Source organism: Acinonyx jubatus, chromosome A3 (genome assembly GCF_027475565.1).
Source record: "Acinonyx jubatus isolate Ajub_Pintada_27869175 chromosome A3, VMU_Ajub_asm_v1.0, whole genome shotgun sequence".
NCBI lineage: Eukaryota > Metazoa > Chordata > Mammalia > Carnivora > Felidae > Acinonyx > Acinonyx jubatus.
Window position 1 is genome coordinate 123,185,752 of NC_069388.1, and position 19,824 is coordinate 123,205,575.

A 19,824-nucleotide genomic window follows, 5' to 3' on the forward strand; every position below is an offset into this window, starting at 1 on the left:
TTACCCCCGAAACCCAGAGCACAGTGTATACACTGTATGTTAGCCAATTTGACAATAAATTGTATAAATAAATAAGTAAATAAAATAAAATAAAATAAAATAAAATAAAATAAAATAAAATAAAATTTTAGTGCCTACATGTGATCTTGGAGGCACTTAGCCACTCTGAGACTTCTGCATCACATAGAATCCAAAATATTTGATTTTCTTTTTTAAACACAAACATAAGGATTTGAAGTGGTAACTTTTTTCATTCTGTGGCCCTCAACTTAATTTTCCCAAATAACTTTTCTTCTGCTAAACATTGAGCAGAGTCACCTCTAGCGTGGCTTCAATATTTTATTTTTTTGGATTTATAAAATCTAGAAGAAATGGAATAGAAGTCTGATCTCAATTTCCTTGTTATGAATGGGGATTTTAATATATAAATGCATCAACAACAAGATTTAAAAATTTTTAAGATATATGATATTTCAACAAATGGCATATATTTCATGTATCTATATAGCTAAAGCTTTTTTGACAGGAAAAACATAAAATTATTAACATAGGGTTTGTTTAGATTTTTATAACCAAGTGTAATCACCTATTTAAGTTAAACTCTTATTCCTTTGTTAAAATAGTTAATACTTATCCCACATATTATGTATTTGGATTTCTTTTGTGTGTGTGTGGACTCTGTTCTAAATTTAAACATAACTTGGGGTACCTGGGTGGCTTGATCCGTTAAGCGTCTGACTTAGGCTCAGGTCATGATCTCACGGTCTGTGAGTTCGAGCCCCGTGTCATGCTCTGTGCTGACAGCTCAGAGCCTGGAGCCTGCTTCCAATTCTGTGTCTCCCCCTCTCTGCCCCTCCCTCACTCATGCTCTGTCTCTCTCTGTCTCTCAATAATAAATGAATGTTAAAATTTTTTTTTAAATTTAAACATAACTATTCAACTTTTTACTGATAATAATAAGATATGATTTAGTAATACTGATAATATTGATAGAGTACATTTAAAAACTTTTTTTAATGTTTATTTATTTATGAGACAGAGAGAGGGAGTAGGGGAGGGGCAGAGAGAGGGACAGAGGGTCTGAAGTAGGCTCTGAGCTGACAGCAGCAAGCCCAATGCGGGGCTCAAACTCACAAACTGCCAGATCATGACCTGAGCCGAAGTTGGATGCTTAATTGATTAAGCCATCCAGGTGCCCCATATGCTTGGATTTCTTATGAGCTTGTTTGAATTTCTCTTCACAGTGTAGGGATCCAGGCTTAGATAACACTGCCTTGTATTTCCTATAATGAGACACAAGACCACACTTAAACAAACAATGATTATTTTTGCAATGGACTTGTAGATTTGATTAATTTTATTCCTTACTGTAGAAATTAGCTGTTTTAGGGTCTTTACGTATTTTATACATCCTCTATAGAATATAATTCTAGACTGTTCTAGAAGAAGGAGACTATTCCTCCTGAAAAAGCACAACAAATGTTTCAGGGAACAATGCCACCTGACACCTTGGCACTTTGTAAATTAAACAGCTGTTAGTAAGGTCAGCTTTGGGTGCCTGGTGTGTGTCTGCGGGGAAGGGGAAAGTCCTCTGCCCTCAGAGAACTTTAAGTCCAATTAGGAAAATATGAAGAAATCAAGAAACAGTTAAAAGTATGTTTGGGCTACATAACATCCCCAGAAGTAAACCGTGCCCCTGCAGAAGGGTAAGGGGGGGGGGGTAACGTTTATTTCTCTAGGCCCTAAAAGGCCAGCTTTGCAACTTCCCTCATTTTCTTCCAACTATTAACATTTTCCAGGAAATAAGACAAATTAAGCAGGAAGTTATGATGGTTAATTTTATGTGTCAACTTGACTGGCCACAGGGTGCCCAGATATTTGGTCAAACATTATTGTGAGTATGTCTGTGAGGATGTTTCTGAATGAGATTAAAATTTGAATTCTTAGGCTAGGTAAAGCAGATTGCCCTGCCCAATGTGGGTGGGTCTCAGCCTGTCAGTTGAAGAGCTGAACAGAACAGAAAGGTTGAGTAAAAGGACCCCCCCCCCCCCCGCCCCCCGCCTCCTGTCTGACTGAGCTGGGACACTGGGTGGGCTTCTCCAGCCTTTGGACTTGAGCTGAAACATTGGTTCTTCTTGAGTCTGCAGCTTGCCAGCTTTCGGGTCGGAATGTAGACCATCCGTGTGTCGCCCTGGTTCTCTGGCCTTTGGCCTCAGACTGAAACTAAACATCAGCTCCTGGGTCTCCAGCTCACCAACTGCAGATCTGGGGACTTCTCAGCCTCCATAATCATACGAGCCAATTCCTTATCCTGAAACTACATATACACAAACCTACATATGCATAACACATACATGTATTTATGTATATGTGTACGTATCTTCTATTGGTTCTTTTCCTCCGAAGAACCCTAACACAGGGGTCTTATCCTTTAGTTTATCAATGTACAAAGCACATTTTAGGCAGCTGCCCAAAGAGAAAGAAAATTAGAGGGACAGAAGAGTATCTCTCATTGCAATTAGGCAACCAATTCCAGTGTGGACCGAGCCTTTCCAGTTTTTCCAGCTTTTCCAGCCTTCCCAGTTCTGATAGTTCCCTCATTCTTCCCTAAGCCCTTGTTGTCTCCCATTGTCATTGTGTAAAGAATGTGACCATTCCTGGGGGCTTGGGTCAGCTGCCATCTGCAGCCTCACCAAGTGCTGTTCGACCTCCCTCGTTTTCTCCACCACGTGAAAGCGGCTGGAGGCTCTGCAATGAAGGCCTCTGACTGACCTTGAAAAGCACTGCTCCTGTTTCTCCCACCCCTTTGAGGCCACGTATGTCCCATTCTAGTACAGTCCTCCCCTTACATTCCCTACCTCGCTTTCCCAAAACCTTATTGAAGGGCAGTGTTGTAGGGGTGCACACACCACCAAGTTCTCCTGGCCTCCCAACACCCTAGCAGACTCTCGTCCTCACTGACAAATCCTCCCAGCTGACAGCATCCTTCCTGGGGACCTTGGGTTCCTCAGGCCCTTAAAGGCTCACTTCTGGGGTTAGGGAGCCAGTGGCTCTCAGACAGTGGGACACAGCATCCAGGAGAGACACATTACATGCCGCAGGCACTGAGTTTGCACAGCAAGCCAGAAGTACTAGGATTTATGGAGAAACTGTCAGTTACAGAAGAGATGAGTCCCACCAGTTCAAAGAACTCACTTGGTCAACCGGGGTAAATCTAGGTTTGGAAAAGCCTGAAGCTTGTCTGATTTGGGAAGCCCTCTTAAAAAAAGAAAAAGAATCCAAAATTACAAAAACAAAATTAGATATGAAAGTGATATTTATTTGGAATAAGAAAAAAGAAACAAAAATTACATGTTTTTAAAAAACTGACAAATACCAGGGTGCCTGGGTGGCTCAGTTGGTTAAGCATCCGACTTCGGTTCAGGTCACGATCTCACCATGTGAGTTCAAGCCTTGCATCAGGCTCTGAGCCTGGAGCCTGCTTCAGAGTCTATGTCTCCCTCTCTCTCCTCCCCTCCCCCACGTATGCTCTGTTTCCCTCTCAAAAATAAAGAAACCTTTAAAAATTTATTAAAAAAAACTGACAAATACAACATGGATCACAAAATCCAGAAAAATAACAATTTTTAATAATTGCCTGATACATCTGCATAGTGGATTATCCCAACATTTTTGGCTACGTACTCTTTGATGACTTTTTCATATAAGAAAAATTTTGATAGAGAGAGAATAAAAAGATAACATAGTCTTTCTTCTAACATGATGGGCCAAAATTTACTTTATACCGTTTACAGTTTAGGCAACTTTATTTTAGTTTTATAGCTTGCTATTGGTAATACTATAAATTTTTAAGGTTTAAGAAAACCTCCATCAGTGTGCCTCATATAAGAGTTAAAAGTTGAAAAAAAAGTTCCCACAGACTAGCTTCTAGCTCCAATTATGTGGTTTGGTTTGTTTGTTTGCACTACCTCCATCTTTCGGGAGGGGACCCCTTGGAACTCATGCATAGCACCTCTCGTCTTCACCTTCATGGTACAGTAGCTGGTCATTCGGCAAAGTGGACATAGGAAGCCACCCGTCCGTGAGGGGAAGTGGCTGATAGAAAGTAAAAATGGAAAGAAACAGCAATCTTAACTAATCTCACTTAAATATCTTGCTTTTCAAAAATTTACAAAAACATGTGATGAGACTGTACATTGCTCGACTGCTGCCAAGACCGTGGAAAAGCCCTGGACAAATGAGGGGGCCTGATGCTTCATCTTCGCCAGCTTCACAGCAAATCTCTCTCTGGACAGTCCAGCGAGTGGTGGCCTCAGACCCTGCTCTCGGGCTTCTTAGGAGTTATTCCTTATTTGCAGTCTGCTTTCCTGAGTCAGATGTCACCTTGTCCAGGAAGACCCTCCTTGAATGCCCAAGACCAAGCTAGGTGCCCACCCTGTGTCCTCCAATAACACCTTGTGCAATAGCACCTCTTTTGCAATACCCACCATGCTGCTTTGCCACGCCTGTCTGTCTCCCCCAGTCGACTAGAAACTTTAGTAAGGACGAGGATTATGCCTTCCTCACCACCATGTCTCTGGTGCCTTCCAGCGTCTGGTACTCAGTGAAATTTGTGAGCTATACACTGAATGAATGAAAGAATCAACGGTTTCCCTTGTTGTCCACCATACCAATGACCCATCTTTTGTTTTCAGGCCCCCTTGGGGAATACTATGGCAGTGACTACTCATTCAACTCAAAGTTGACCTCCATCTCTGGAATTCATTCTTCCCAAATTTGTTTGACCCTTTGCAACCAGCCCCTGCCTCCTGCTGTCACCCCTTTCCTGTAGGCAGCCGGGGTTCATGAAATAAAAATATCTACAGCCCTTCCCTTCCGACGCCATCTTTTGCTCTCGGGCACTCTGTATTCTGCACACTATTTTCACGTGTGTGTCATAAAGATCCTTCCTGTAAACTTGGCAATGTAGCATGGCAGGGGTATTTTGTTCTGTATCACAGAAGAAAAGAAGCAGGAGGAGGAGGAAGAGAAGGAAGGGGAGAAGGAGAAGGATGAGGCAAAGAAAACAAGGGAGGACAAAGACGAAGGAAAAGTAGGAGGAGCAGGAGGAAGAAAGGATCAGGGGAGGAGGAAAGGAGGAGAGAAGGAGGAGGAGGGAGGGGTGGAGAACTCAGAGCTATGAAAGGATCTAGCCAACATCGCGAAGGGACCTAGAATCAGTACGTGAGCTTTATAAATCCCAGTCCAGGGCTCTTTGCACTACACTGTCTTTTTAAGATAATGCAATGGAATACCACACTGGGAACCACTTGTCTTCAGAGCTTTAAGAGAGAGTCCTAGAAGCCAAAATGGTAGCTTTTTAGAGGAGATGGGATTTAATTGGAGCCTTAAAGTTTGGATTCCCAGGGCAACAGGGACAGCAAACACTTGGGGACCATTAGAACCGCTGCTAGGCATTCCTGCCATCTGCACCCAGTACCTTTCCTTTCCAAGAGTAGGAACTCACAATCATATCAGCATAGCAAACTAGCCAGTGTGCAAAATGCACTTTGAGTGACCAGATGGCTAAACTGTGTGCAACTTGTCTTTGCACAGGAACAATGAGCCAGTAATGGGGACATTCCAGTTACTATGTGTGGCTATGGCAAGTATTGAGTGTGCAGCTTGCTCATTGCCCTTGGCCCTTCCTTTCTTCTACACATCAGTGTACAGCAGTAGCCTGCCTGCATTTTGCAAAGGAAGATGGAGAAACACAATCTGCAAGGACAGTTGAGGCCCCCACAGGAACATAGAATTGCCTCGAAGTACAAGGGCTCATGAACAGTTTACATCCCCTTTGGAAATCCCCCTAAACTCTCTGCCTCACTAGTTTCCTGGTACAAGATCTAATAAATCTGTACACTCAGCTTAAACTTAGTGCCAGCCCTCATAATGGAACGATTACATGTGTTTTGTGTGTCAGAGACCTGACAGAAAGATTATCCGGCATAGTGAAGCAATCGTTGGGGTTTTGGCAGGGGAAGAAGGAGATAAATATGTGTCCAGGGGAGAAAAATGGCAGCTCATGGATTTGCCGCCTCAATGTCATTCAATCATTCAGCAAAAATGTATTAAGTTTAGGTCAACACACATTTATCAAGTGCTTCCTATGTGACAGGCATTGTGTTACGTCCTGCGAGCACAGAGGTGCGCAAGACACATCATTTATCCTTGGAGCTTGTGGAGAAGCCCATCAGAAGAGACAGGCATGTAGGAGGTGATTTCAGTATAATGTGCTAAGTGCAATGACAGAGGTTGTAACAGGAATGATGGCAGTAGAGAGGACGTTACTCAGCTCAGCCTGGGGTATCGGAGGAAGCTTCAGCAGGGGTCTGGAGGGATGAGTTGGATGAAAGGGGAGGAGAGTCCCAAGCACAGGAAACGACTTGAACAAAAGTGCAGGAGTGCAAAATATCCTAGCACACATGTGAGTTTGGAAGGACAGAAGAGAGAGGGATGGACATAAAGGGACCAAGTAGAAGAAGTGCATTGTAACTAGACCAGGAAAGAAAAGATTGATGATGGCTGTAAGGAATTCAGTCTATCAGGAAACTTAACCAACTGGCCAAACTGCAAGTCAAAGATGCATTTGGAGTTACGGCAATCTAAGACCACAGTATAAAAGATACCAAGCTCCTTAAGAAGTGGTAAAGTGCCAAAAGTAAGGTAGAGAATTTCCTGGAAGAGGTTTGTAAGAGAACGAAGGACGTGCCTGGGGGAAGGGTTAAAGGAGGTATGATACTTGAGCAGAAGTGGATGATCTAGGGGCACCTGGGGGCTCAGTCGGTTAAACAGCCAACTCTTGGTTTCAGTTCAGGTCATGATCTCATGGTTTGTGGGTTCGAGCCCCAGGTTGGGCTCTGTACTGACAGCACAGAGCCCTGCTTGGGATTCTCTCTCTACCTCTCTCTGCCCTCCCCCCCCCCCAAATAAGTAAATAAACTTAAAAAAAATTAGGCTTTGTATGTAAAGCATTCCAAAAGGGAGCCATTGCTTCCCTAGTAGATCAGGCTCAGAAGGGAGTATGAAGACAGCCACCAGGGGCCAATTTGTAGAATTATAAGAAAGAGAAGTTATGGGCAATGCTTCTGTAGCTCCAATTCTAAGCTGTGTCCAAGAAGCTCCCCCTTCTTTAACAATCAATGCCAGCATCCTATTTCAAAGTAGAAAATATGAATATGGCTCTGGATCAAAGAGAAATGGTAGAAATCTATTTGGAGAGGCCTGATACACACAGTGCTCAAAGGGGCCTGTTAAAGGGGACAACTACATCTAAGGTGACCTTACAGTCTACATTGGAAACCAAGACAATGTTGCATGAGATAAATGCTGAACAAGACAAGATGCCAGGAAAACTAGTGTAAATCAGGAGAGTCTAGGCAAACAGGGGATATGTGGTCCCTGTATCAGTCAGAGTCCAGTTAGGAAAACCGTAACCATATTAGGCATTTCAACAGAGAGAATTTAGAAGAAAGAATGGGTTAAATGGGTGGAGAAGTCTAAGAAAGCCCAGTGGGAGTACCGCAGTAACACAACGGTAATAGGGGTGGGGAAACAAAGGCAGAGGTTGGGCTTATCGGAATCTAGAAGCTTGGAGAAGGGACCTTGCAGACCTGGGACTCAGCCCTCTGGGGAGGTAGCACTCCCTTACTGCTTCTAGAAGTCTCAGGAACTCAGAAGAAATCCATGGACCAGGGGCTCAGCTCTCCCAGTCCCTGGGAAAGCACTGCCAGCTGGTGATGGCACCTGTCTAGGGCACAATGAGGCTGGAGTTTGGGAGTGCAGAAAGAAGCTGGAAACTGGAACCACCTGGGGAGGCTGAGTGAAGGGCAGTCCTAGGGCGGGACTGACAGAAACAGTGAGAAGACTGCTTCCAGTCTCCCCCCTGAGTCCACCTATTCACAAAGTCTAACAGCTGGGCGGGGAAAATTATAGTTTGCAGGCTCCCAGCCCCAGCACCACAGAGCAGGGTGTAGAAAGGTGGGTTGGAAGCTGAGTGACATTGGTGTAATAACTGACACTGTGGCTCTGACTGTATTTGTAGCAGCAGGCTTGACAAATGGTCCTGATTTTGAAGAGGGAATTCACCTAAATGACCACTCCATTCAAGAAGTGACAAAACCATGATCTGGTCCCTGCAGAAGAAGGAAATGACATCAATCAGTTATTCCCTGTGTGCCAAGAGCTTTATAGATGTTGGTTAATTAATCATAATAACCTCAAAGAACAGGTGTTCATCTTGTTTTACAGATAAAGTTTCAGGTGGTTAAGTAACTTGCCCAAGACCAAGTAGCTAGTGAGAGGCAAGGTCCAGGACCCGAAGCCCAGCCTTTCTGCCACTTCTTGGTCTTTCTGTGGTAGAAGGTGCTTCTTGGTAGGGCTGAGACCCAGGATCCTGGATGGAGGGACAGTGGCTGGACCACTCTTCCACCAATGACCTCTTGACAGTTCGGGCCTAGGAGAACTTCTGTCCTTTGAGTTCTTATCTAGCCAGATTCTAGCATCACCAAAGGGATTTACTCCTGCCCAGTGCTGGCCTCAGTCCTGCCTGAAGGAGCCAGAACTTTGAATGAGCTCGCCACCTCTTGGAGGGAGCATCCTGCTGCAGCCACCCATAGATACATTGTGTGATGTCCAGAGAGTGTTTGTGTCTGTGTGTCTGTCCTTATGTTTGCATGTCTTATAAATTCAACCTTACTTAACAGGATGACATTCTTGAATAATAGGCTATTCAGCCAGAGAGCCAAAAATTGCAAAGGCAAGAGTTATTTTTTGGCTGAATCAAGTCTCCAGTCTTCACTGAAGATGGAAGCAAATTGTGCCTGCATTTTCTGGAAACGCTGACGCTGAGATGGGACCTTGTTGAGGAATTCACCAAAGCCCAAGGGAACAGAGAAGATAAATGCTACCAGGCGGCTACAACTTGAGCAAAATTCAAAAACAATAGAACATCAACTTGAGATCATAGCAGGCTATGGTGAGGGTGACAGAAAGCCAGGGAAATGACTTGGTGCCGAGACAAATGAGGACGTGGATAATGGGTGATGGCACTATAAACACTGCTTTGAAGGGGAGCCCGAAGGGAAGGAGCACGGGCAGCTCTCTCTATCCAGGGACTCCAGCTCATCACCGAGGAAGAGGGAAATGCAGTCGTGGTTTGGCAGCCTGCCCGCCCAAATGCCCTGTTCCAGCCTTCCCCGTGGTTTCCCCGGGCAGCTTGGGAGGGCCAGGTATGGGTTTCTCCTGTCATGCCAGTGTTTTTGCAGAGAGGGCCGTGGGGTCTTTGGAAAGTGACTTAGCTGGAGCCACACGTCTGCCAGCGTGGCAGCTGTTACCACTTATACCAGGAACATCTGGCCTGAAGATTGCAGTAAAAGTGACACTTGTCTACAGAGAAAAAATGTTGAAGTATACATTTTGGACATGAAGAAATAAGTAATGACATTTAATGTTTTCATAAAGCTGCTGCACTGAGCAGCAATCATCCAGAGCCCAGGCTCGGCCATCCATCGGTGCATCCGTATACCGCAGCGCGCCTGCCCAGTTCACCGAGGGCCTCCACCCCGGGATGTCAATGCCTAACACAGGCTTTGTCCTCTGAAGATGGAGAACAAAGGGAGGCCCTTGTAAGACACCTCCCTTCCAGGCCTCCCTCACAACAATGGGGAGTAGGGAGAAAAATGTAAAGGGTACCCGCCAGATGTCACGAAACCCAGCTCCGAGTCACCGTCATGTTACTGGGTACATCATATTTGGAGGTTCAGGTTTCTCATCTGTGAAATGGAGGTGTCAAAGATGATACGTTTAAGGCTCCTCCAAGAGTTTATACTCTGTGCTTTTTGGAATAGGCAAATTCCATCATTTCTATGCCAATCCTGTAGGTTAAACATGATTCTTTCCAGACCCTGCTCTTAAAAGGCACATCTCCCTTGATGTGGTGATTCTTGCAACCCCTCCAACCTCAGAATAAGGGAGAGAGTCAAACGGGGCCAGCCGAAAGCCCTGGGCTCCTGGAGGAGAAAACACCTGGAAAGGGAGAGGATAGCGCCAGCACGCGCCCTGATGACCCTGTGCTGCCCTGCTGACACTCAGCATGGTGGGCCCCGGACCGCTGCACCTCCACTTAGACATCTTCTGCATTTGAGTTTCAAGAGGGAGTTGAAAGAGAAGCTGAGCACACTTGTTGAAACTCGGTTCCTTTTTGTTGGCAGAGTGTTGATGAGGAAGATACGATGATTATACTGAGTTGGGCAGAGATTGAGATAATGAAACGAATGTGCATATTTAAGAGCTTTGGGATTTGTGAGAGATGGACCTTTTGTGTAATTTTAACATGCCATCCCTAATTGTGGATTCCTTTGGAATTTCAAAACATTATCTGTGCCAAAATGACTCATCAACTATGCATTATTAATGTGTAGATATCACCAGTAATGTGTGTGTTACTGTGTAAGTTCATGTCTCACCAAAGAAGATCCTATGAGCCCCTTTTTATTTTCTTGTCAACTAGGAGGTGGGAGGTAGAGGCAAGTACCTTTGCTCCCAAAATACCGTCAAGGTCCGCTATATGTCTCATCTCCCGTCTCCTCAAGCAAGCTCCGAAGCCTGCCTTTCTTGTAGAGAGGCTGTGCCCAGCTTAACAGCGGAAGCTCTGCTCAGGCACCCTAACCTCTGGAGACAGGACAGTGGCCACAGGAAAGGCCAGAGCCAGTTTGTTGGCGGGCCGGCCCACACTGCCTACTCTTGGGCCAGAGCAGGGTTTGTGGGTCTAAATCTGTGGTTTGGTGCTACCATTTTTCTAAGCTTGAGTCTGTGGCTCTTTGATTTAATTTGGTACATCCAGCTTTTCCTCTCTATTCTAGAAGCAGAGATTAAATCCTGTGTCTGGGGCAAAGACAGCAAGCACAGAGCCTGGGGGTTGGGGTCTTGCTAAAATGCACCTTCCACGTTGGTAGTTTGGAGACAGGACTCGGGCTTATGCGTTTTTAGCAAGTTCACCAGGGATGCTGATGCCACCATCAGACCACAACCTTGAGGGCCAAGTGTGCTTCATTATGAACTCGGGCTTTGAAATCAGACATAACTGCTTTTAAGTCCTGGCTCCAGACTTATGCAGCTCTGAAACGTTGGGACTAATTAACAGAAAGTGAGAATATTGTTGTACCAACTTCTGGTTTGTTGTAGGGATTCAGGCAGGTGATGCGGGGTGTGGGGCCCACAAGCTCACGAGAGGAGAGGGCCCTGGGAAAACTGTGTCCAGCTGCACCCTCTGAGGCTTCATCCCGCTCCAGGACTGCACCAAGGAGCCTTGACCTCGTGTACTGGAAGGCTTCTGGACCTCACTTCTCTGTTAGCAAATCAAGAGTAACAGGAATGATGCCTCCTCCTGGAGGCCCCACACAGAGTTCCTTCTTCACTGAAGTTAGTCCAGTGGTGTTAGTGGTTGAAATCAAAGGTCCTTCCCATCAAACCAAGGGCCCTACAGATACCTAACTTAAGGAAATTAATATAAACACTTTCTTTTTCTTCAAAAAAATTTTTTAATGTTTATTCATTTTTGAGAGACAGAGCATGAGTGGGGGAGGGGCAGAGAGAGAGGGAGACACAGAATCTGAAGCAGGCTTCAGGCTCCAGGCTCTGAGCTGTCAGCACAGAGCCTGACACGGGACTCGAACCCACGAACTGTGAGATCATGACCTGAGCCAAAGTCAGATGCTCAACCGACTGAGCCACCCAGACGCCCCCGAATATGAACACTTTCAACGAGATACGTATGTTACCTTACCTACACACATGATCAGTGATTAAAATTGCTAATGCTCATGTAGAACGATTCCCACGGTTTTTAAAAGAGACACTTGAAGTGAGTTTTTAACCCCCCCTCCCCAAACTGCAAAGTACTGTCAAAGTGAAAGAAGAGCATTAAAAAAAAAAGCCCTATTGGCTATGACCTGATGTCCTGACCCCAAGTAACACAGGGAATAATGAACTATTATAGTGTTTCCATTCAGCTGTCTAGACTGCTTCTGTGTGGAGAATAACCATCAGTCCTATTACAAAATCTGGAATGTGCAGGGCGAATGGGCAGACCAAGAATTCCCCACTCAGCCCACAGCACTTTCCTTCTCTGTGCAGCTTCTGGTAACACTCACAGAACAAACTATAGACTCTGCGTACCCAACTTTAGAGGGTAGTTTTGCTTGTTGGTCGTCTGGGGCATCTGTATTCCCAAAGGAGCTCTCCTGCCAGAGTGACCTTTTCTCTGTGGGCTGAGATGAGTCTCTTTTTCCAAGACCCAGGCTGGCTCTCTCATGGGACAAATCCCACATGTGGGCAGCACAGAGCTTCCTAACATCATATGAGTGTCAGGACCCAAGCACCTACACCAAATCTCTCATCATCTACAGCATGTGTGAAGTGGAATCTTAAAATTGAGGAAGTGAGAATGTCTTTGTTAAATACCCAATACAGTTCTCTTCTCTTGCAAATAAAGAAGAGGGGGCTTACAAAAAGAAATGCCTACTCAAGTGTATAAGATACTTCAATGAAGAGCCGTTTCTTTGACTCTGGATAACTTTTCAATTCTTGGAATTCTCCTTAGCAAGACCCATTTACCGTGGGCCAGAGTCATACTTTACCAATGGCCCTCAGTATATATCTGCTCAAAAGACCACCTACATCCAAATAATCTATGGAGCTTTTAAAAATGCAGATATTCAGGGCCCACTGCAGGTCTCCTAAACCAGAAACTCTGAGGATGGGACCCAGAAATCTGCGTTGTGTAGACTCTGGGACTGACTGTGCCACAGGATTGTGTAAAGCAGCTTCTTAACCCAATAGTGTGTTACCCGTGGGTTACCACTCCAGCAGGAATTAGCTGACTGGCCAGTTGCGAAACTGAGCTGTGGGATGTTCTCTTATCCTTCCTTTCCCCAGTGAGTGGGCTTTGTTTCAGGCTAAGACTCAGGTACCCAGTGTCAAGCCTTCTGCTGTGGTGTTCCAGGCTCCCAGTCACCTTGCTGCCTATGCAGGACCCCAGGCATCGAGAACCAAGCTTTTTCCATTCATAGGGGCTTTTGGCAACTCCCCTTTGGATATCTTCTCAGAAAATTAGGAAAGAAACAGGCCCCACTAGAATACGTGACTTTTTTTTTTTTTTAGATAAATCTTCTAAAACGTTTGTTACAGACCTAATTTTTGACAAACCAAGTCATGACTCCTGAAAATTATTTATCTGGAATACACTGATAATAACACCCTAGTTTTAAATTTTCTCTCCACCTCTTTCTTGTTGACATGCGATATGCAAACTAACACCTAATATACCAAAGGAACCCAGCCATTAGTCATTCAGGGAAGTGAAAAATCACATGCTAATATCTTTCCCTTTTTTTATTTTGTATTTGCTCAAAGTGTTTCAGCAGATGCTGTTATCATCAGAGGAAAGGTTCCCACATAGGGAATTGGAGGCATGATCCGCAAGGGGATTTGCCTGGAGCCATCTGGGAATAAAGGGAGCTATGGCAGGAGCTGGTATTGTCATCGTCCACACCAACTCCTGGCTAAGAGTGTGGAGGAAGGGTGCCTGGTCCTTGTGGTTGGCTAAAATAGGGAGTTTGGTTTCCTCCTCTGTGTAGATATGGCACTACACTGTCATGTGGCTCAGATCCACAAATGCCACTTGTTCTCCTCCTATAAAGTCTGATTTGACAGAAATCAGAGAAACGGGGGTTCTTCTAGCAGAGGGCATGGCCCTCTCACAGTTTGCTTGTCACTGTGGATTTGGTCAAGGGACTAATGTCCTGGAACATTCTCAGTTCCAGTCTCCCACCCCACCGCCTCCCTGAAGTCGGGACTTGGGTTTCTGTCATAACAGGTGGAGGAGGATCGCCACTTTTTAGAGCTGCATCCAGATGCCTTTCAGGTTCCCAAAGGCAATCTCTTCTATCCCCGTTAGGCCACCATTTTGGGAAGCCAGCACGACTGCAGCATGATAGTCTGCACTCAGGAAGACCTCCTGCCTTGAACCCAAAAGAGGCATAAGCCCCTGATCTCCCAGTGAGTGTCCTCATTCATGAATCAAGGTGAGGCACCCCATAGCTTCACACTGCCTGGGGGAGAGCTGGTGGCCTTGGCAGTTCTTTGGAGTGTCTAAGTTGGGTCCCTTTCCTTTCTTCCCCTCACTGCAAGGTCAGGATAAGGAATTGGGAGACCCTACCTCTTACTGGAGCAAAGAGAGTGACGGGTCCTAGGTGAGCAGAGCCTTTTTCTAACCGTCTGGGGCAGCATCAAGGGGTCCGTCTTTTCCTCGATCCCTAGCTTGTTATCTTTATATAGGTTCTCAAACATAAGGAAGGTGGCCAGAGGCCTGTGAGAGCAATGTAGCTGAAGCTCCCAAGGATCTCCTACACCCTACTTTCTTCTATAGGCAGAGGACAGACCAAACGGCATAATTAACAGATGTATTCTGAAGACTTCTCTCTTTCTGTCCCTATCTGAAAAGCTGGAGCTTTGATGGCAAGGAAGGAAAGCATCCAGGATGCATCTTTGTTGAACTCCTAAGACAGAAAGTAGTGGTTACCAGGGGCTGGGGGATGGAAGAATTGGGGACTTGCAACCAGTGTAAGTTCTGGAGAGCTAATACACAATATTGGGATTATAGTCAACAGTACTGCATTATAAACTTCAGCGTTGCTAAGAGACTAGATCTTAAGTGTTCTCATCACAAAAAAGCATGGTAATTATGTAAAGTGATAGAAGTGTTAGGGCTATGGTGGCAATCGTATTGCAGTCTGTGAATGTATCAAACAACAGCTCGTACACCTTAAAGTTACACGATGTTGTATGTCAATTACTTGTCAACAAAATTTTTTTAAGTTTATTTAGTTTGAGAGAAAGAGAGAGAGCATGAGCAAGGGAGGAGCAGAGACAGAGGGGGAGAGAGAGAATCCCAAGCAGGCTCCACACTGACAGTGTGGAGCTCCATGCAGGGCTTGAACTCACAAAACTTGCAAGATCATGACCTGAGCAGAAACCAAGAGTCAGACGCTTAACTGACTGAGCCACCCAGTTGTCCCCCAGAATTAAAAAAAAAAAATAAAAGATGCATCTTTGATGCCAAGGAAAAGAGAGGGTGTAGCTATAATATTCTGTGAGGGAAATCAGACTGAAAGGGAGAAACAAAGGAGCTGGAATCTAATGGCTTGGGAGGAAGGACAGGGGTAGCAAGCGTCACGGGTTTAAGGGAAACCGATTGACGAAGCAGACCCCCTCTCTTCATTCCTATGGTCTTCAGAAAGCCAGAAACAGAATGGAGGGATCCGGTACTGCCCAGCTCCCCACAGGGGCGGGAGGGGTGCAAGAACGGAATCTCCTCTCCTCACCTCTCAGGCAACCTGGGAGCTACCTGCAAGGTAGAGTAACCTAGCTTTGACGAAGACTGCAGAAAAGGCTCACAGATCCTGGCTCATCGTTTTTCCCAGGACCAGAAACTAATGGTGGTAGATAGTTGCCAAGGATTTCGGATTACTTAAAAACAAAACAAAACAAAAACTCACAAATCTGGTTTTTGGAGCAGGGAAAACCAGAAACCCCGTGGAGAAAGGGAATCCCTCTTTTGTTTGTTCTTTGGAAGCATAAGAGTGTGCATAGTTTTAAACGAGTAAAGGCGAATTTCGTAACCCACAAAAGAAAATTAAAAGAGGAAGAAACCCACTGGTAGGTAAGATTCAATAAAGAGAATGGATTTGAGAGTTTTGGAGGCAAGGGCACCGGGAGATGCCACGTGCTCGCCAGCAGGTGGCGCGTTTTCTTTAGGATTGCTTCCTCGAATCTGCATAAAACTTCGCAGCCAGACAAGCTCTGAGTCCCTTCGCCGGAAATCGCTATGCAGATAATAACCCTCCAGTGTCTGGAAATGTTTAATTACCGCGAACGCGGATTCCTCCAGCGCCGACCGCCGCCGAAGTAGCCCGTTAAAGACGCAGCGCCGCGGGTATGGTAAGGTAATTCTATTCCGAAGTGTTTCACCCGGACTATACACAGTTCAGTTAACATAACTTTTCTTCGTCATCCTCAATTTGGTTAGACACTGCTTCGTTTCTAATACATTTATTTCCACCGTTGGATAAGAGAAAAAGTTCAGTAGTCTTAGAACATAGATTTGTTAATTGTCTAAAATAATTGACAACTCAGACTTGTACAAAAAGTCGAAACTCACCACAGCATTCAAACGCATTTTACACATGCTCCTCACAATACAAGGCATTATCATCATTTCATTTTACAGGTGATAGTATGCCCAGAACCCAAGCAATTTCACATGAATACCCGTGCTTCATACATGATCTTATAAACCAAGGGTAGATCTGTGTCTATGTGCATTGTTACATTTGTTAAGGTGACAAATCGTTACAAAATACGTAGGGTCTCATAAAGAACTTAGGAAACGGGAACTGCCTGGAAACACAGCTCACTTTCCCTTTCAGTTTTGATACTGTAACTTGTCTGTCGCTGTCACAATAAACACCGGCTCTTGGGTTCACCTGGGATCTATTCTCTTAAGACTCTGGAGTTGTTTGTACGTTATCAGAGCGTGTTATCTGTACAAGTGTGTGTGGATGTCGTGTTACCTACCTCCCCCGCTTAAAAACTTTCTCCCCGAAGCTGGATTTTGACCTGATTGATCGTAATGGTTCCAGAGGAACTATTGAGCTATTACAATCCATCATCTAAATGATTACAGAGGGATACCTAAATCTCCGGATTATTTGAAAGCTCTGTACATGCATAAAGGGGGGTCAAATGAGCAGAGCCCCAATTGTCCACAAAGTAGTTACGGAAAAGATTGCATTGGAAGCAAAAACTCCGAAAGTGCTAAGTAAATTCCATGTTTAAGAAATGAGGTCATTTTTGTGTGGCTGGGGAGTAGGGAGAAGTGGGGTTCATTTTTTTTTATCAAAAACACCCCAAAGCGATAGAGGCCATGTTCTAGTTAATTTTCTGGAAGCTGTTCAGTTTTCACTCGGAAGACAGGCTGGGGCTCTTTCCTTCCCAGTAAGCAGATGTTCCCAGAGGAGCTGGGGTTGGGGCAGGGAGACCAGCAGGGGCTGTCACAACCCCCCAATGTGCCCACAGAACGTGGCGGCGAGGGCTCGCTGGGGGACTGGGAGCAAGGCGGTCGGATGTCTCGGCAGGCAGCCGGGGGGTATTGATCCCTGCCGGACCCCACCTGCGGGGTGGGGTGTAACCGGGACCTGGAAGCCCGGGAGCTAGTTTGGGGACCTTTCCCCAAGGGTGCTCCGTTCCAGACAACACAGGGACTCCTTGGGCGCGGGCGGTTCCGCCCTGCAGGCGGTGGGTGAGAAAGAGAGCCAGAAGGAGCGCTGGCAAGAGTTTGCGCGGGTCTAGTCTCCCGGCGGGAGCCGACAGTGAGCAGAGGCTGCAGCCGCGGGTGGCGGGGTGCTCTGGACGCCCTGGAACGGGATGCGAGGCCAGACAAAAGTTTCTGTCACCTGCGATGTGCTTTTGGGCCATAGGACGGTTGGGTTCTGGCTACTGAGGAAGTTTACTAAATTCGAAAAGTGATGTCCTTGCGAGTCCTAAATGAATCTGACTTCGCTAAAAAGTCACCTGGAAGCCCTTAGACGTCCTGGGTCCTTCCTTCCGCAATTCATTCAAGCTGGAATCCAGGCGCAGCACTGTGACTATGCTTTGGGCTGATCAGTTTCTCTTAAGTAGGTGGGGGAGGGGATGCGCCCCTGTTCCCCCTGGAAGGAGGGCAGTGGGGTTCCTAGCTTCCTGGGCTGCTTCTGCCTGCGGTGCTGAAAGGGAACCTGAACTTGGTTGGCTTGCAGTGCAGACCGAGGCCATAGCTTGTGGGTCACCCCCTTGGGAGCTCAGATTGGGGTGGAGGACTCTTGAGCCATTAACAAATCGTTAATTTCATTCCTGGGGTTTCTGGGGTTGTTCCTTGTCAAGTGAGACCTAGCAGGATCATCTTCCAAGGCGGGAATTTGAAACAGGCCCATCTTTGCCCCAGCTGTGCCAGGGTCCCACATGTCTCACCTTGTCTCATTCTGCCTTGCAGACTAGCTCCAGGAGACCCAGCCAGAGTCTGGGAGGCAAAGCCTAGGATGCTGGGCCATGAGGGGCTAGCTCCAACCTTACATCCTCATCTTGCCCTACACCCGCTAGATTCCAGGATTTGGCCTGAGTCCAAATCAGTTTTCCAGATAACCTGGAAAAAGTGGCGTTAAACAACCCAGTTTCATGGTCCTTTCTTTCTCATTCCTAAAGACTCTCCATGAGCTCTTTAGGGATCCTACTATCTAGAGATTTCTACAAGTCCTTGAAGCATGTTAGCCAAGGGCCCTGATTCATAAGAAATAGGGAAGTGGAAAGAGGGAGGAAACATAGTCACGCTTTGTGGAGTTCTGAGCAGGAGATGGGGTTGCACACCCCAGGAGGCTCCATCCCACCTGAATGTCCTTTTCTGAGAGGACACTTCCTAAGCAATCTGGACAGCCAGAGGACCAAGTGTGGAGACCTCTCTTGGATTCTTTCATTGCTGCTAATGGAGGTTCTTGAGTTTTGTCTCCTAGGAGAGCCCGAGACTAGCACAAGGAAATTCCTTGACCCAGGTAGGAGCAAGCACAATCCAGGAATACCCTGCTGGACTCTCCTTCCAGGCCTTCCCCTGCTCTTGGTATTGCTGCCTTGGAATCTCAGGGAAGGGAGTGATCTCAGCTCCTTTCTTCTCCCAAGGATCCTCTCTCTGGCCAGAATATCACCCCATGCTGGCAGCTGCTAAGATTCCAACTGCAAACTTACATGGGTCCCTTGCTCCAGCACTAATCTGTGGCAGGGGATGAGTGCAATCCCTTGGGGCAAAAACTGCACCTCCCCCCCCCCCTTTCTTCTTCCCCACCCACCTCAAAGTTACCTAGGAGCTGGAGGCCAGGTTCTGTCCTAAAGCCTTGTGGATAAGACAAGGGTCTTCTTCAACTATGTCTTTTGGGGGGACATTTCCACTATCATTTCCCTGGGTCAGGGATTGACACCCTAAAAAGCAATAAGATTTTCAGAGGAAAGCTGGACTTGGCAGCAGCATTCCCTTCCCAGAGACACAGTACCGATATGCTAGAGACCCACTGAGTCCAGGATCCAGCTCCCAGGGCTGGGTGAGTCACTCAGCAGCGACCTTGATGCAAACACTGGGAGTGCAGAGGTGTCAATCTAGACCCACCCAGGTCCTGGGAAACCATTGCCTCCTCCTGAACCCAGGGCCCAGTGTTCCAGAGAGGTGGCAGGGAGAGGTCAGGGCTGGGGTCAGCTGGAGGGCAGCTCCCAGAGCCCATTAGTCAGTAAGGTAGGGATGCTGCTGTAAGGCGGAAGGAGTGAAGGCAGAATTTTTCGAAGCCAGAATCCTGACCCCTTGTAGGTCCCAAATGCCACCTGAACCAGTTCCTTGAGCTTAGAGGTCCTGGAGCTGACGATCTTTGCAGCTTGCTCTCCAAACTCCCCAAACCAATGAGTACCTGATTGGAGGGGTAGACTGTAAGTAAGAGTGGAATCCCAGAGGGTTTGGGACTCCAATAACTTTCTTGCCCTCCACCTCTGATCTCTCCACTGAACTCCACAAGCCAGAGTCTGGGGTCAGCCATAGGCATTCAGGTCTGGTTTACTGCCCTGGCAATGAGCGCTCTTGGACGTCCAGAAGCTACTGGATACCCAGGGCCAGCCGCCTCTGGGAAAGGATTCTGGAAGAAAGGGCGGCTCTGCCAG

General features: G+C 46.4%; 1 long non-coding RNA gene across 1 annotated transcript in view; it reads left to right on the top strand.

The window, feature by feature from the left end:
* Positions 1 to 8,731, top strand: part of LOC113604958 (uncharacterized) — a 176,684-nt gene extending 167,953 nt beyond the window's left edge. Inside the window, exon 7 of the long non-coding RNA XR_003427012.2 lies at positions 4,695 to 8,731. This is a non-coding gene — a long non-coding RNA (uncharacterized LOC113604958). The remainder of the gene's footprint in view (positions 1 to 4,694) is intronic.
* The last annotated feature ends 11,093 nt before the right edge of the window (positions 8,732 to 19,824 follow it).